This window comes from Triturus cristatus, chromosome 6 (assembly GCF_964204655.1).
Source record: "Triturus cristatus chromosome 6, aTriCri1.1, whole genome shotgun sequence".
Taxonomy (NCBI): domain Eukaryota; kingdom Metazoa; phylum Chordata; class Amphibia; order Caudata; family Salamandridae; genus Triturus; species Triturus cristatus.
The window spans coordinates 110,128,085-110,145,737 of NC_140589.1; the positions used below are offsets into that span (position 1 = coordinate 110,128,085).

The window sequence follows — 17,653 nt, forward strand, 5'->3', positions numbered from 1 at the left end:
AGGAGCCTGGCCTGACACTGGCTGCCTCTGCAGGGGAGTTTCCTTACTTCATCCAATCACAAGAGACATAGCAGGTGAGTTGGCTTCTTCATCCAATCCCAAAAGACATAGCAGATGAGTTACCTTACTTTGTCCCACCACAAGACACATAGCAGGTGAGTTGCCTTCTTCATCCAGTCCCAAGAGACATAGCAGGTTAGTTACCTTACTTCATCCAACCACAAGAGACATACGGCTAACCCTCCCAGAGCTAGCAGCTTAGCTCTCCCTCTCACTTCAGCATATCACAGGTGGCTAGCCTCTGTGTCCATAAACAAGCACCAGTGGGCCATGCTCCCTGGGGTGTGCGCTCCGGCACGCATGCGCATTATAAACAAGGCTTTAGCCAGGCTTAGGCAAAACAATGGAATATTTCGCACAGCAAAAAATATAAAAACTGTTTTGAGAAAGGATGATGACCAAATCCTCCTTCAGTCTAGAATTCAAACTCGCGCACATCTGCACTTCCAAAAAAGCGCATGCGGCTTTTTTAAAGGATGGGTCAATGCTCCCAACTTAACGGCTCCCGTTGACTGCGTCAAAGGAAGACAACCACTGTCACGTGGTATTGTAGGCAGCAGTGCCCCGCCAGCGACTAGAGGCTGAAAACGCTAGAAACCAGTATGAAGCTCTGTGCCTAGAGCACTGGGCCTGAGGCCTAGGACTTTGCGTGACACGTGTCTCCTCGTGCCTAAACGTCCTTTCAATTCACAGCTGGGGTACTTTATTCCGTATACTATGTGACACGCTCCCCAACAAGCTCGGAGCTCTGAATGCCTCGCAGGATACAATGGCGGCGCCTTGGATCTGGGTGTCAGTCAGCCTCGCCCACGTGCACCCGAGATGAAAGAACTGTCTGCCCCCCGCGCACCCACAGCTCGGGAAGTGAACTCAGTCCCACAGAAAGCCACACGAACGTGAGAATCCCTCACCACACTCCAGGCACAGGACTCCCCCAAAGCCAACATACTGAGTATCTTCCTTTATCCAAGACCCTGTGCATTTACACCTAATCCAACACCCTGAGCATCTGCACTTCACTCAACACCCTGAGCATCTGCACTTCACCTAACACCCTGAGTATCTGCTCCTCATCCAAATCACTGAGCCTTTACACCTCATCCGACAATGGGCATTAGCACTTCATCAACACCCTGTAAATTTACACCTCCTCCAACACCCTGTGCATCTGCACTTCATCCTCCACCCTGTGCGTCTGCACTTCATCCACCACTCTGCACTTCATCCAAAACCATGTGCAACTACACCTCATCCAACACCCTGCGCATCTGCACTTCACCCACCCTGCTGATCATTTTCATCTGCAGCTCATCCAACACCCTGAGCAGCTGCACTCCATCCAAAACCATGATCATCTGCACTTCATCCAAATCACTGAGCGTTTACACCTCATCCAACAACCTGAGCATTTGCACTTCATCCATCACTCTGATCATTTACACCTCATCCAAAACCCTGTGCATTTACACCTCATCCAACACCCTAAGCATCTGCACTTCACCCACCCTGCTGATCATTTTCATCTGCACCTCATCCAACACCCTGAGCATCTGCACTCCATCCAAAACCATGATCATCTGCACTTCATCCAAATCACTGAGCGTTTACACCTCATCCAACAACCTGAGCATTTGCACTTCCACCAACACCCTGATCATTTCCACCTCACTCAACACCCTGTGTATATATTATCACCTCATCCAACACCCTAACATCTGCTCTTCCACCAACACCCTGATCATTTCCACCTCACCCAACACCCTGTGTATTTATGCCCCATCCAACTCCCTGTGCATTTACGCCTCATCCAACTCCCTGAGCATCTGCACTTCATCCAACATTCCAAGAACGTGTACTTCTCCCAACACCCAGAGCATTTACACCTCATCAAACACCCTGAGCATCTGCACCTCATCCAACACCCGGAGCATCTGCACTCCATCCAAAACCCTGATCATATGCACTTCATCCAAATCACTGAGTCTTTACACCTCATCCAACAACCTGACCATTTGCACTTCATCCATCACCCTGATCATTTACACCTCACCCAAAACCCTGTGCATTTACACTTCATCCAACACCCTAACATCTGCTCTTCCACCAACACCCTGATCATTTCCACCTCACCCAACACCCTGTGTATTTATGCCCCATCCAACTCCCTGTGCATTTACACCTCATCCACCTCCCTGAGCATCTGCACTTCATCCAACATTCCAAGAACCTGTACTTCTCCCAACACCCAGAGCATTGACACCTCATCAAACACCCTGATCATCTGCACCTCATCCAACACCCTGTGCATCTGCACCTCATCCAACACCCGGAGCATCTGCACTCCATCCAAAACCCTGATCATATGCACTTCATGCAAATCACTGAGTCTTTACACCTCATCCAACAACCTTAACATTTGCACTTCATCCATCACCCTGATCATTTTTATCTCATCCAAAACCCTGTGCATTTCCACCTCATCCAACACCCTGTGTATATATTATCACCTCATCCAACACCCTAACATCTACTCTTCCACCAACACCCTGATCATTTCCAACACCCTGTGTATTTATGCCCCATTCAACTCCCTGTGCATTTACACCTCATCCAACTCCCTGAGCATCTGCACTTCATCCAACAATCCAAGAACCTGTACGTCTACCAACACCCAGAGCATTTACACCGCATCAAACACCCTGAGCATCTGCACCTCATCCAACACCCTGTGCATCTGCACCTCATCCAACACCTTGAGAATCTGCACTTCAACCAAAACTATGTGCTAATGCACTTCATCCAAAACCTTGAGCACCTGCACTTCACGTCATAGAACACCCTGGACGTTAAGCTCCATTTGAACATTGACGGTTCATCCTACACTATGTACGTTTTACAATTCATCCACACCGTGTGCATCTGTACTTCATCCAACTCCTGGACCATCTACATGTCTTGCAGCACACTGCACAGATAAAAAGCAAGGCACCGCTTGCAACAATCTAATGACTACCTACTGCTACAACCCTACGGCCGCTAGGTAACGGACGCACAACCCAGGTCTGTATGTCCGGATTACGAGAGGTACCACCGGTATTACCATATTTCATCGACCTCGGAAGGATAAACGAATGGATTCTCCGGAATCCCAAACTTTGACCATGAGTTCAAGCGCAGATTCCTGCAGTGGATGCATTAACCCACTGAGACATGAGATTCGTCACAGAGGTAAACAGAATCCTAACAGGACCCAACAACCAGTCATCATTGAACATGGGTACCTCCTGCGCCTGCAAGCGAGCACCTCCTCTCTGGCAGAGAGGTGCGTTACGATTGGAGTTGCCGAGCTAGGAACTGGGGAACCATGTTCGAGTCTCAGCGTCGGCTCGGCATCCTGGGCACGTCACTTAATGTCCTTGTGCCTAAAAAATGAATTCGCCATTGTGCGTTGAAATGGTGCTCAGGTAAAGCGCTCCAATACCTTCAGGTCGAGTTCGCGCTATACAAAACATTTTTTTTAATCTTGAGCTTGAAAGGTCAGTCCTATCCTCCCGAGACTCTGCTCCCACGGGGACTTGAAATCGTTCATTTTACGCACACCGAATCCTGTAAGACCCCGGGGGGGGCACCCTTGGCGCCATCCAACCCCACCGTCATCGCCAGGCCCAGGACAGCTGTCATTCAAGGCCAGGCACAGCAAGACTTCCCCGGTTTCCTGTCAGAGCCCCTTCCTGCACCCCATCCTCACCACATGCAACCACAACGCAAACACTCCGAGCGGCCATGTGCCAAGCACAGCGTAGAGGAAAGGAAAAGGCATGCCCCGGGGGCACCCTTTTCGAGATCAGAGCGCTGCGCTTGGCAGCGGGAGTTGGCAAGTCTATTCCCGCTGCGCAACATCCAAATAGGGCAAGAAATGGGGTCCGCCTCGGATAGGGCTGCCCCACGGGGCACCCACGTACATGCCTACCACCCATTACAAGAGACACTAGTGGGCATCATCAGGGGGGCACTGTGGAGCGGATCGAGGATGGGGCATTTTGGAGTGCATAATGAACGGTGCGAGTTTAGAGGCAGGAAATGCCAGGGTCGCATAGAATACATTTCGAGGACATTTTTTTTGCCAAAAGTGAGATAGATGCCAGCTCTTTCAAAGCACTGCCACCTGGGTCTCTCTTGTCAAGCAAGTGATGGGAAAATCTTTCTTCGTCTACCCTATTACCGCTCCTCAGTACCCTCAAACCTCCAAAGTACCCACCACCCAGCTCTACTCACCACTTGCGGCTGCAGGGGCGACACGGTTTCTTGTGCCCCCAGGGGCTTTTCCGGGTCACGGCTACCCACACAAGGGGTCGAGGGAGGCAGGGAAGCAGGTAGACGCCATCCCGTCTCATCCACCTGGTCCTCTGGGGGCAAGAGAACTAGAAAGGAAGGAAGCGGGGCTGCCAGAGCCCACGAGGCGCCTTGAAGCGGGGCGGCGAGGCGCCTGGAAGTCGTGCGGCGAGGCTGCGGTGCTGAGCCCAGGTGGAGGGTGTCGGTGGGGAGAGCGCTGCCGCTGTGGTGCGGGCTGGGCTCGGCGCTCAGGAGCCCTGCCAAGCACCTGGCGTGTGGCTACACATCCGAGGCCTCGCCGCGGCATGGACACACATGTCGAAAGTATTCCGCCTTCCTCCCACGGCACTCGCAGCCCAGGAAAGGGAGCCAGGGAAGAAAAAACATAGCCTGAAACCAAAGTGCACGTACGGGAGGGAGGAGGAAGGAGGGACACGAGGCAGGCAGCAGGCCAGGCACGCTCGGTAAGCACCGTGCGGGCCCTGCCTCTGCCTGTCCCCACGGGCGGCCATTACTGAGGCCTGCTGTGGCGCGGCGCGTGGGGGCACGGGGAGGGAGTATCCATGACCTCGAGGGAGAAGGGTCATCCACGTGTCAAGAAAACCCTCACAGGACCTTCTGTACCCGAGGCTTGTGCACCTCGAGGGGACGGCAGGGGGCACTTTCACCGCTCCAGGAACCCCTCCCCGAGGACTGGAACCATCACATCTCCAGAGACCCTTCACACACGTCCAGATGAGAGGAGGGGACTCTTTCACCTCCAGGCACCCCTCACCGAGGCCTTCTGAACCCCGAGGACTGGAACCATCACATCTCCAGACACCCTTCACACACTTACAGATGAGAGGAGGGGTCTCTTTCACCTCCAGGAACCCCTCTGTGAGGCCTTCTGAACCCCGAGGACTGGAACCATCACATCTCCAGACACCCTTCACACACACACACAGATGAGAGGAGTGGTCTCTTTCACCTCCAGGAACCCCTCTCTGAGACCTTCTGAACCCCGAGGACTGGAACCGTCACATCTCCAGACACCCTTCACACACTTACAGATGAGAGGAGGGGTCTCTTTCACCTCCAGGAACCCCTCTCCGAGGCCTTCTGAACCCCGAGGACTGGAACCATCACATCTCCAGAGACACTTCACACACGTCCAGATGAGAGGAGGGGACTCTTTCACCTCCAGGAACCCCTCTCCGAGGCCTTCTGAACCCCGAGGTCTGGAACCGTCACATCTCCAGAGACCCTTCACACACTTACAGATGAGAGGAGGGGACTCTTTCACCTCCAGGAACCCCTCCCCGAGGACTGGAACCATCACATCTCCAGAGACCCTTCACCCACGTCCAGATGAGAGGAGGGGACTCTTTCACCTCCAGGAACCCCTCTCCGAGGCCTTCTGAACCCCGAGGACTGGAACCATCACATCTCCAGACACCCTTCACACACTTACAGATGAGAGGAGGGGTCTCTTTCACCTCCAGGAACCCCTGTCCGATGCCTTCTGAACCCCGAGGTCTGGAACCATCACATCTTCAGACACCCTTCACACACTTACAGATGAGAGGAGGGTACTCTTTCACCTCCAGGAACCCCTTTCTGAAGCCTTTTGAACCCCGAGGTCTGGAACCATCACATCTCCAGAGACCCTTCACACACTTACAGATGAGAGGAGGGGACTCTTTCACCTCCAGGAACCCCTCCCAAAGGACTGGAACCATCATATCTCTAGAGACCCTTCACACACTTACAGATGAGAGGAGGGGTCTCTTTCACCTCCAGGAACCCCTCTCCGAGGCTTTTGAACCCCGAGGACTGGAACCATCACATCTCCAGACACCCTTCACACACTTACAGATGAGAGGAGGGGTCTCTTTCACCTCCAGGAACCCCTCTCCGAGGCCTTCTGAACCCCGAGGACTCGAACCATCACATCTTCAGACACCTTTCACACACTTACAGATGAGAGAAGGGGTCTATTTCACCTCCAGGAACCCCTCTCCGAGGCCTTCTGAACCCCGAGGTCTGGAACCATCACATCTCCAGAGACCCTTCACACACTTACAGATGAGAGGAGGGGACTCTTTCACCTCCAGGAACCCCTCTCCGAGGCCTTCTGAACCCCGAGGACTGGAACCATCACATCTCCAGAGACACTTCACACACGTCCAGATGAGAGGAGGGGACTCTTTCACATCCAGGAACCCCTCTCCGAGGCCTTTTGAACCCCGAGGACTGGAACCATCAATTCTCCAGACACCCTTCACACACTTACAGATGAGAGGAGGGGACTCTTTCACCTCCAGGAACCCCTCTCCGAGGCCTACTGAACCCCGAGGTCTGGAACCGTCGCCAGAGAAACGTCACACAGGATTCTGCACCTCCAGATGTGAGGAGATCGCTCTTTTACCCCCAGGAAACTCCTCACCACTTTTACCTCCAAGAACCGCCCTTTCTGAGACCTACTGAACTCTGGCTGGGGGTGAGCAGGCTTACATCTCCCAGAGAAACTTCACAGAGGCTTCTGCACCTCGAGGGGCGAGTAGGGAGCTCTTTAACCTCCATGAAGCGCCTACTGAACCCCAACGAGGGGAGCACCCTCATATCTCGATAGAATCGCCACCGAAGCATATGTACTTCCAGGGGAGAGGAGGGAACTCTTTCACCAGCAGGAAGCACGTCTGAGGCCTACTGAACCCCAAGGAGGAGAGCACCCTCACATTCCAGAGAAACTCCAAAGAGGGTGCTGGACCCCAAGGACGGGAGAACTAGCTCTCACATCTTCACAGTAACTTCACAGAAGCCCCCGCACTTCAGAAGAAGGGAGAGAGCTCTTTCATCACCGGGGAAACTGCCAGTGAGGCCTACTGCACCCCGACGAGGAGGTAGCCCCTAGATCTTCAGAGACACCCGAGGGGCGTCTTTACCCGGGGGAGGTGAGATGCCTGACTTCTCAGGACAGACCTCCGGCGTCTGTTTCTCAGAGTGCGAGGGGATGCACCAGGTGAAAATGGATAAGACCAAAGCTCTGGGGCAAAGATATGAACTCACAACTCCAAGGACACCTCCCAGAGGCTGATTCTAGGGTGGGTGGGGGGGTTGTAAGGCGTCCAAACATCTCTGGGAAGAACACCCCTGAGACTTCTGCACCTAAAAGGTGGCGGGGGCTCTGACATCTCCATGCACGAGGCCTAATGCAACTAGGGTGGAAGATAGGCCTTTGTGTTCCTTGGGGGGCTGTTATGCACCAAGGGGGCTAGGCCCTCATATTTCCAAGAAGAATCTGTCTTTCTGGGGCCTTCTGCACCAGGACAATGAGGATAGACCTTCCTTCTGGTAAGACTTCCCAGAAGCTTACACCAACCTTTAGACATGCTCAAGGGAAGCCCCTCCCCCAATACTCCTGCACCCAGAGGGCAGGTCTGACCCTCACACCTGCAGGTCTTCTGCACGCCCCCAGGATGGGAAATGGTGTAGACTGACATCTCTAAGTGGGACAGTGGAGCATCACCGTAGTGAAGTATAGTGCAGTAAATGGTAGGAGACAGGAATACTTCAAGAAGTATATTTATTAGCCACAGCTGGTGCAGCCTCACACAGTACATTCTACATTCCAATGACATAGTACTATAATGGAATGGATGCCAGATCACCACAATATCTCCCTTCTTTACAACAAATAAAAACAGAAAAACAGTAAATTAAATAACATAGCGTAAATACATCAATTCATAAATATACATTTGATAATTAATACAAATGAACATCAATCGCGAAATCTTAGAGGTTTGATAACATTTCGTCTATTACTCCTACGCTCGAGTATAGGATGAGAGGAACACGAGAATGCAAAAACGGTTTGGATGAAAGACAAGAATCATGAGAAGGAGCATCATGAATATGCACCTTCACCACTCTTCCCCCATTCCACCATTCATTTTTGCTAGTTTTCACTGCATTCCTGGTCACAACCTCAATTCTGACAGGAGGTTTAAATTTTGACATTCCCTTGGGAACATGATTGGGATCCTTGACACGAACCCAGTCTCCTACACGTAGTTTATTTTCTACAGGTTTAACTCTGTGGGTAGTGTCGTAATGGCTTTTCATTTTACCTTGAACATTTTCAACTTTTGGTCTCACGATTTTGTCCATATTTAACAAATGATCACTTTTGTGTTGACACTCTCTTAACCAGGCAAGACACAATTTAGAGGCAGGTGGACGTCCTCATAACATTTCAAATGGTGTAATACCTGAAACAGCATTTGGACAACATCTATGTGACCACAACATTTCTTCACAGAATTGCAAATATCAAACTTGTTTTGAATGGCCCATTGTATACACTCAACTAATGTGCGATTCATTTTTTCTACCAGACCATTGGCCTGTGGGTGGTATAAAGCAAAACATTTGTGTCTGATAGCATTGTTGCTAAGAAAACTCTTCATTTCCTTAGAAACAAATTGGACACCATTGTCCGAGACAATTTCTTTAGGAAAACCTTCCCTTAAAAACAGATTTTTCAAGAACTTGATGACACTAACAGTATTTGGTTCTTCTACAAATTTCACTTCCCACCATTGCTGTAGTAATCTACAACTACGATGGCAAATCTTAACTTCCATGGAAGAGTGCCAAAAGGACCTATAAAATCTATGGCAATCTTTGACCAAACTGTGTTAGGTAATTCAACGGGTTGTAAAGGAACTGCTTCTGTTTTAAGACCTTTGTCACTAGAGGCACAGATAACACATCCCGAACACTGGCTACAATGGCAGAGTCCATTCCGGGCCACCAATAACTATCTCTAATTTTCCTTTTGGTTATAGTTTGTCCCAGATGTCCCTCATGACGATACAAAATAATCCTTTCCCTCAATGAGACGGGTGGAATGAATTTGTCCCCCCGTACAAGCATCCCCTTTTCTTCAATAGATAATTCATCTGCCACTTTGAAATAAGGTTGTAAATTTTGAGGCAGATTTTTCTCTTTAGGCCACCCACTCATGACATACTCCCTGCCACTATCCAGTTCCATATCTTTAAAAGATTCATCCAACCATTCACGTTCATTAAATGTAGTGTCATGGCAAATATCGATACTTGCGATTAAACATTCTTCATCGTCCCAGAGTAACTGTGTAAACTTGAATCCTTCCACTGCAGCCTCACACAGTACATTCTACATTCCAATGACATAGTACTATAATGGAATGGATGCCAGATCACCACAGTCACATCTTCAAGAGAAATCTCCTTGAGGGCTGATGCCCTCAGCGTTGGTCGTCCTTCACATCTACCAGTGAAATATCTTGGGGCCCTGTGCATCCCAGCGACAATGGCATGACCCAACATTTTAAGAGGAGGCCACCCCACATGGCCCTTGGGAGTCCCAGATGCCACCCCACATGGCCCTTGGGAGTCCCAGAGGCCGCCCACATGGGCCTGGATAGGCCCTTACCTTATGGCACCATGGTAAACTTCCTAAGTCCTTCATCTGGGTCAAGGGAAGGATTCTCTGTTTGCAGGGGAACCATCAAGCCTTACTCGGGCAAATTGTTCCTAGTTGGTGCCCCTAAATGCATCTTGAAGGGTAGAAGGTGCGAGCTTGGAGACCCTCATCTCATCTTTTAATTTAAGAGGTTGTCTTATGGCGCCCATGTCTTGGACAAGCTGTGCACTGTCAACATATGATGCACTCACATACACAGCGACAGCTTGGTGGTGTCTCAAGTATGCAATAACATGGAGTAATAGCCAACCCAAAGACAGGCTGTGCCAACCTGCCAAGCCCTCACATACAATGGGCAGCCGGTACTGGCCTGGTGGCCCCCACATCTCCATGAGCAGACCAAGGAGGATTCTTACATAGCAAAGGAACGCTTGTGTTGGCTTGGTGGCCCTGACATGCGTAATGACAGGCTGTGTTAGTCCTGTGCACCTTCACATCAAGGTGAGTGCGGAGGCCGCTGCGTGGTGTTCCCACAGGTGACGAGGCACACTAGGCGAGCTGGCAGTTGGTTTACTTCAGTTACTTTTAAGTTATATGTAGACTACGCCTCACCTCCCCTCCATGGGTTGTATGTGATTTCATAGATAAACAATTTCATGGAATAAGATTACTGAGAATGATTGGCCTTTACCATTTCATAGAAACCAATTAATTTTTTTTCATAAGTGGTTCTTGCATGTTTGGTTTTTTAGGGTGTAAGGGCACTGATTGCAAGTCTTACTTCCAGGAGAAAAAAATTCGGAGGTATTTATTTCAGTGTTTTACTTCAGGAAATATTTTTGGGGATTTATGTATTTCACATTGTCAGACAATTACTTTGGGTGCTTTTAATTCACTGAACCTTCATCACCTCTGAACACCATCCTGACCTCCCCTCCGAATTCATAAACTCCACCCATCCTTGAATCATAAAAGCCGTTTCCATCCCTAAACTCCACCGATCTCTGAACCCTAAAATCCTTCGCTACCCCAGAACTCGACCGATTCTTGAACCCTATAACAACCTTTCTATGTCTAAACCCCACCTATCCCTAAACCGTTAAAACACCCTCACAACCCCTAAACTACAACCATCCCCTAAATGGTAAAAAAAAACCTCACCACCCCTAAACACTACCTGTCCCTGGTCTCTAAAATCCTCCTGCCACCCCTGACCTCCACCCATCTCTGAACCCTAAACACCCTTTCTACAGCTAAACTCCAATCAATCAAATATTTATAAAGCACAGCAAATCACCCATAAGGGTCTCAAGGCACTGGAGTTTCTAGCAGCTGCGTGGTGATTTCTTAATTCGAACAGCCAGGTCTTGAGTCCTTTCCTGAATTGCTGGAGCGATGGGGTGGTCCTGAGGTGTACAGGAAGGTTGTTCCAAAGCTGTGGCCGCCAGGTGCGACATAGAGCATCCTCCACTGTAGGCTCGGCGGACCCGGTGGCTGTCTGCAAGGAAGAGGGAAGCCGATCGTAGGTGTCTGGTTGGTTGGTGGAAGGTCAGGTATTTGTTGATGTATGCTCGTCCTTCGTTGTGCAGGAATTTGTATTTGTGGGTCAGCATCTGAAACTGGCATCTCTTCTGGACCGGGAGCCAATGTTGCTTCTTGAGGTGGGGTGTGATGTGGGTCCTTCTGGGGAGGTCTAGGATGAGTCTTGCCGCTGAGTTTCAATATTGTCTGTAGTCTCTTCAGGAGGCATGCAGTGCCTCCTACATAGAGTGTGCTCCCATAGTCTAGCCTGTGGGTGATGAGGTGCTGTGTGACGGTCCTTCTCGTGTTGACTGGGAGCCACCTAAAGGACTTGCAGGTGTGGAAACAGGCAGAGGAGACTACGTTTACCTGTTTCTTCACAGATCGCTTTCTTTCCAAGATGATGTTGAGGTTGGAGGTATGATCTGTCAGGGTGGGGGGTGCACCGAGTTCCGTGGGCCACCATGTGTCGTTCCATGGCGAGGGGTTGTTTCCAAAGATGAGGACTCCCGTGTTGCCCATGTGGAGCTTGAGGCAGTTGTCTTTCATCCAGTTGGCAACGTTCATCATACATCGGAGGAAGTTGGCTCTGGTGGTGGAGGGGTCTTCTAACAATGCGAGGATGATTTGGGTGTCCTTGGCGTAGGAGATGATGTTGAGCCCATGCAATCTGACGGTGCTGGCCGGGGAGGTCATGTAAGTGTTGAAGAGGGTGGGGCTGAGGGCCAATCCTTGGGGGCGCTGCAGATAATCTTCTTGGGTTCCGATGTGAACAGTGGGAGACAGATTCTCCTATCCGTGAACCTTTAAAAACCCCCTCACTACCTGAAACCTCCCATTCTTGAACTCTTTAACTTTCATGCATAAACTCAGTCCATTCATGACCCCTAAAACCTCTCACAACCCCTAAACTCCACCCATACATGAACCATAAAAATATTCCACACCTCTTAACTCCACCAATCCGTGAGCCTCCAAAACCCCTCAGCACCCAAACACTCCACCAATGCCTGAACTCTAAAACTCTAAAAGCAGTCACTACCCCTAAGCTCCACTCATTTGTGAACTCTAATGAGCCCTCACCAACTGTATTCACCCTTTCCTGATCCCCCAAAAACCCTCACCACCCCTAAACTCCATCCATCCCTTACCCCTAAAACCTGCTTTGTATGCCTGAATTCTAGGCATACTTGACCCCTAAAACCTCTCATCACACCTAAACAGCCTCCATCATTGAACCCCCCAAAAAAACCTCACTACCGCTAAACTCCACTCAAGTTTGATCTAGTTAAGCTTGTGACCTTTGGCGATCACAGAACAGCCTGGAGTCTAGACACCGCCTATTTGGGAACTCAAGAACCGACAAGGGAGGGACTCGAATCAGGCTACTCTAGAATGACCTTCTTCTTCTCCTCAGGATGTCCCCTGCCCTCACCTTCAGAACAGCCCTAAACACCATCCTGCCCATATCCTTCTCTCCGTGTTATTAGCACTGAAATAATTCAATTGTCTTCCCGGGCATTTTCTAGAGCCCTCCCCAGCTGGAAGTCAGGTATTAAAATGCTATTCCGAGTTACTGACTGCCTTCCAGGGATTGTAACACTGTTCTGGGTTGGTGTAAAGTACATTACTTCCTCACTGTAGGTCTTCTACTTCCTTCCTACTAATGCACAACACTTACAGGGGAGTAGCTTGGTCAGTAAGATTGCGGGGGGAGGGGTGAGCTTCAAGTTTCCCAACAATCATGCTGGCATATCATGGTCACATACATTATTTGAGAAGGAAAACAGGAGGGGCTTAAGAGCCAATGAGAAGGGATAGCAGTGTGGATTATTAGGGTTGCTTAAAAGACAATATGTTGTAAAAAAAAACAACCGTTTTAACAACTTTAAAACAGGGAGGAAAGAGAGAGAAAGAGTGGGTGTGTATGTATTTGTCTGTGTGTGCATGTAAAACTCGTAGGTGAAATCTGACAGCAATCTCACCCAGTGCTAAATTTGAGCCAGTGGTTTCCGGTGCTCGGCACTGGCGCTTAATTGTCAACACTGGTGCTTGTGACTGTCTGCCACAAGGTGGCACTGTCTGGTTAATTTAGAGATGACCATAACAACAGTTAATTATTATTGCAATATACATTAAAGATGACAATTACCTGCTGCCCAAGCCATTCTTATAGCTTTGCGGGCCTGGAATAGTCCGAATTTTCTCATTGTAGAATTGTGATGGTAGCTGTGTTGTTACTATCATTGGCAGCATGGCAGGATCAATGTGTGGTACAAGCTGCAGTGACCTCCTGATGAGAGCCCTAGCACTTATTTTTTTCCAAATTAAGCACTGACCTCATCATACCAGACTGAAAGCAACTGTACCCAACTATCTATTAGAGAATATGTGTATTTACACCCCAAGCACCCTCCCCCGAAGCTACGCCCCTGAACTTAGCTGCCGCTAGCAAACTAAATAAATGCACTTTTGTGCAACAGGAGGAGACAGTTGTGCAGAATAGCACTAATATGTTATAATGAATATAGAAAGTGAAAAAGGCCTCCTCATGATTGACATGAGGAGGCCTTCTTCATCAGCAGATAGATGTGTATAGGCCTAAGCTGTCTTCATTAGCAGAATAAGAAAGCAGCATAAATAGAGCAAAGACCTGGGAGGGTAAGGGGAGAGAGAAGTAGACACAAGCTTTAGTAGTATAGAGAAATATAATTAGACATAGCAGAAACAGAAAGTCACAGGCCCGCACTGCAAAAACACATCTCAGTGAAAGTATGCGGATATAGCTGCACAGAGGCAAAGGATAAGTGGGAGGGTAAGCTTTGTAGAGCAGTAGACGTGTAGGGAGTAGAGTGTTGCTAGGTTTCAAAGTACGAGACAAGCCAAGGACACCAGTAGTACAGCGGTGGTGTGAAAATGTAACAATAGCACATGCACGAGTCGCATTCCAAAAATGTCTGGTTAGATGATGTTGCAGAAAGCATTACCTTTCGATATTATAAGATACTGGTGTGCTTGAGCAAACAAAGATTTAATATGCATTTGTGTGACGTATTTGCGGTTACAAAGATATAAAAGAAACTGTCCACCACATTATTAGTTGAAGTTCAGATTTCAGTTCCACGGAGCTGACTGACGTTCAGTGTGCTTTTTATAACTCTATACTATACGGCCAATAGAAGTTGTATCGTCATTTTCTTTCGTCCAGCAACATTTGGCAGAGCCAGCCAGCAGTTCCTCTCAACCTTCCCAGACTGCCCCTGATGCTGCCTGCCCTCAATTGAATAGATACTGCCCAAATATATCAGGAAAGCAGACACATAGTGTTACTGTAAAATCTGCCTATTCAAAAGACGAGTGGCTAAGATCCGAGGTCACCGTCAAAAGGGAGGAGGAGAGATCAGATTTTGTACCTTAAAAATTAAAATTGCATGATTCTTTGGCAATCATAGTATGGAAGTTCATTCGTGGGGTTTTTCTTTTTTTTTTGTCAGCATGCAATGATATCTTTAGAGAAATGAAATGTGGCGATTTACGGTACACACCAGCTTGTGTGAATTCCCCTTTGAAATCGAATGGAAGCATAGTAGGCAGTAGTGCATTACCCATGAGAAAGCTCCTGGAAGAGACACTCCTTCAGGGAGTGAAGAGTAGTGCGTTACCCAGGAGAAAGCTCCTGGAAGAGACACTCCTTCAGGGAGTGAAGAGTAGTGCGTTACCCATGAGAAAGCTCCTGGAAGAGACACTCCTTCAGGGAGTGAAGAGTAGTGCGTTACCCAGGAGAAAGCTCCTGGGAAGAGACACTTCTTCAGGGAGTGAACTAACAGGCAGTAGTGCGTTACCCAGGAGAAAGCTCCTGGAAGAGACACTTCTTCAGGGAGTGAACTAACAGGCAGTAGTGCGTTACCCAGGAGAAAGCTCCTGGAAGAGACACTCCTTCAGGGAGTGAAGAGTAGTGCGTTACCCATGAGAAAGCTCCTAGAAGAGACACTCCTTCAGGGAGTGAAGAGTAGTGCGTTACCCAGGAGAAAGCTCCTGGAAGAGACACTTCTTCAGGGAGTGAACTAACAGGCAGTAGTGCGTTACCCAGGAGAAAGCTCCTGGAAGAGACACTTCTTCAGGGAGTGAACTAACAGGCAGTAGTGCGTTACCCAGGAGAAAGCTCCTGGAAGAGACACTTCTTCAGGGAGTGAACTAACAGGCAGTAGTGCGTTACCCAGGAGAAAAGCTCCTAGAAGAGACACTCCTTCGGGGAGTGATCTAGCAGGTAACAGTGTATTACCCAGGAGGAATCTCCTGGAATGGACATTACTTCGGAGAGTGCCCATAGATATCCCTGTTAAATCAGGAGGGTTAGTGTAGAAATAGTGAGACAGGACTGGGTAACAAGTGTGTGAAGTCTGATGTGGTAATGAGACAGGCATTTGATCAGCGACAGACGCCCTTACTCTGAATAAGTCAGACGCTCAGCTCCCAAATTCACAGATCTAAAATATCTGGAAGGTGTCTTTAAGGAAGAGCGACTGAGGCATTATTTGGAGAGTCTGACGGCTAGGTAACGGGACAGCGAATCACTGGTGTCAATTTGCTTTGTCCTGAGCATGGCCAGACCATTGGTTGCAAATCCAAAAAGGGCAAGTAGATATCCCTAAATGAATAAGGAGGACAACATAAAGAGTACAGTACTGCATAATCACAAGAAACAAATTATAGAGGAATGGCAGGATTCCCTGCAGGTTTTCATACAGTCTGATATTAGCGAAGAAGAAAGGCAACAAGATCTTTCAGATATTTTAGGTATTTCAATACAAACCCCCAAAGGTGTCCTGGAAGTGGGGAAACATTATTTCAGATAAAAACAAAGGAAATGAAAAAAAAAAAACATCCCAAGACAAGCCTAAAGATTATTAATAATTCCCTATGAGTGTGACCAATAATTTACCATGGCAGGTAACAAATGAGATTGAATTAAAATGTATATTTCTATAGGCCGGCGGAGAAACCAGTGTCCATTTAATACCCCTGGAATTCATATAATAACAGAGTCACCCATCATAATAGAGGCCCTTTTTGATACATTCTCACAGATATTTACGATTCTGGAGTTTGAAACATGAATGGGACATCACATCCTCGAGCACTGCAAACAGTCATTTATATTCACAATAATATTGTAACCTGTATTGCGTCAGGCACAAATCCTCTTAGACCCCCCATAAATGCACCCACTCTAGATGCAACCATGTAAGAAGTGTTACACAGACTAGCGATAGGTATGCTTGATGTTCACCACTTTGGTCTCACTGTAGTATATGTGAAGTCAGGTTACACTGCATAAGATCAATACATGTTCACCACTACTATGGGTTAGCAATATTCATAGAACACAAGTACATCAGTAATGGAGGCAGGTCCAAAAGGGGCATAAGATAGTCGGCAAATGAACAAGGGATTAGAAGTGACACCTCTATTACAGATAGGAAACACACACATCCTTAGGGGGGCATGGAGACCCCTCTGGAACACAAGATAAAAACTTTCCCTTTCGACAAGAAGAGTATACAAAAGTATTGTAAACACTGGTGCAAAGGTACCAAGGGCATGCCCAGTCATGGCCAAAGGAAGGGGTTTCGACAAAGACATAACTGACCAAACATTGACTTACATTTGCTCTAAGTATAATAGAAAGAAAAGACAGAAAAGGGAAGCCACCTTGTCATTATTGCGTCAATTGCGCGATACAAAAACAAACGTGAAACCAACAGCACCCAAAGAGGCACAGTCCCCAGAGAAGCCCCTGCCTTATGGTCTTTATCCCATTCTATGAGCTGCAGGGTACCAAGATCCTGTTAGAGTTTCACCTAAAGAGGAGAGACAATAATCACAGGGAAACGAGGCACCTTCGGAACCCACCCCTACAACTCCTTGGGTCGGTTCAGAACCAGACCGAAGAGACAGACTCATAAATGAATTGCAGCACACCGTTAGACAGACAGAATGCTCTAGAAGCCCTGCTCCCCTTCAAGGACAATGGACTACGGGACATGCTGTTCTTAGGCTGGGAGACACTTCTGCAGAGACTTTGAGAGAGGCTGCTGAGGAATGGGTAAGAGAAGAAGAAGGATGGGAGAGGGACATAGAGATGCCACAATATCGTGAACCCTCAAATGAGTTACAAGTCGTAGGGGGGGGGCAGAGGAACATGAGGAGTGAGAAGACAGGCCTAACAGGGATACAAATGAATAAGACACTAACTGAAGACCGTATAATTTCCGCCTGCGTC

General features: G+C 48.5%; 1 protein-coding gene across 2 annotated transcripts in view; it reads right to left on the reverse strand.

Moving 5' to 3' along the window:
- DLK2 (delta like non-canonical Notch ligand 2) overlaps nt 1-17,653 on the reverse strand; it is a 249,454-nt gene that overhangs the window by 109,233 nt on the left and 122,568 nt on the right. The window contains exon 1 of one of the 2 annotated variants that reach the window (XM_085610309.1): nt 4,336-4,669. The exons of the other annotated variant lie outside the window; for it this stretch is intronic. The gene's annotated coding sequence lies outside the window, so the exon portion shown is untranslated. Of the gene's footprint in view, nt 1-4,335; nt 4,670-17,653 lie in introns of those variants that run through there. 2 annotated transcript variants of the gene reach the window in all.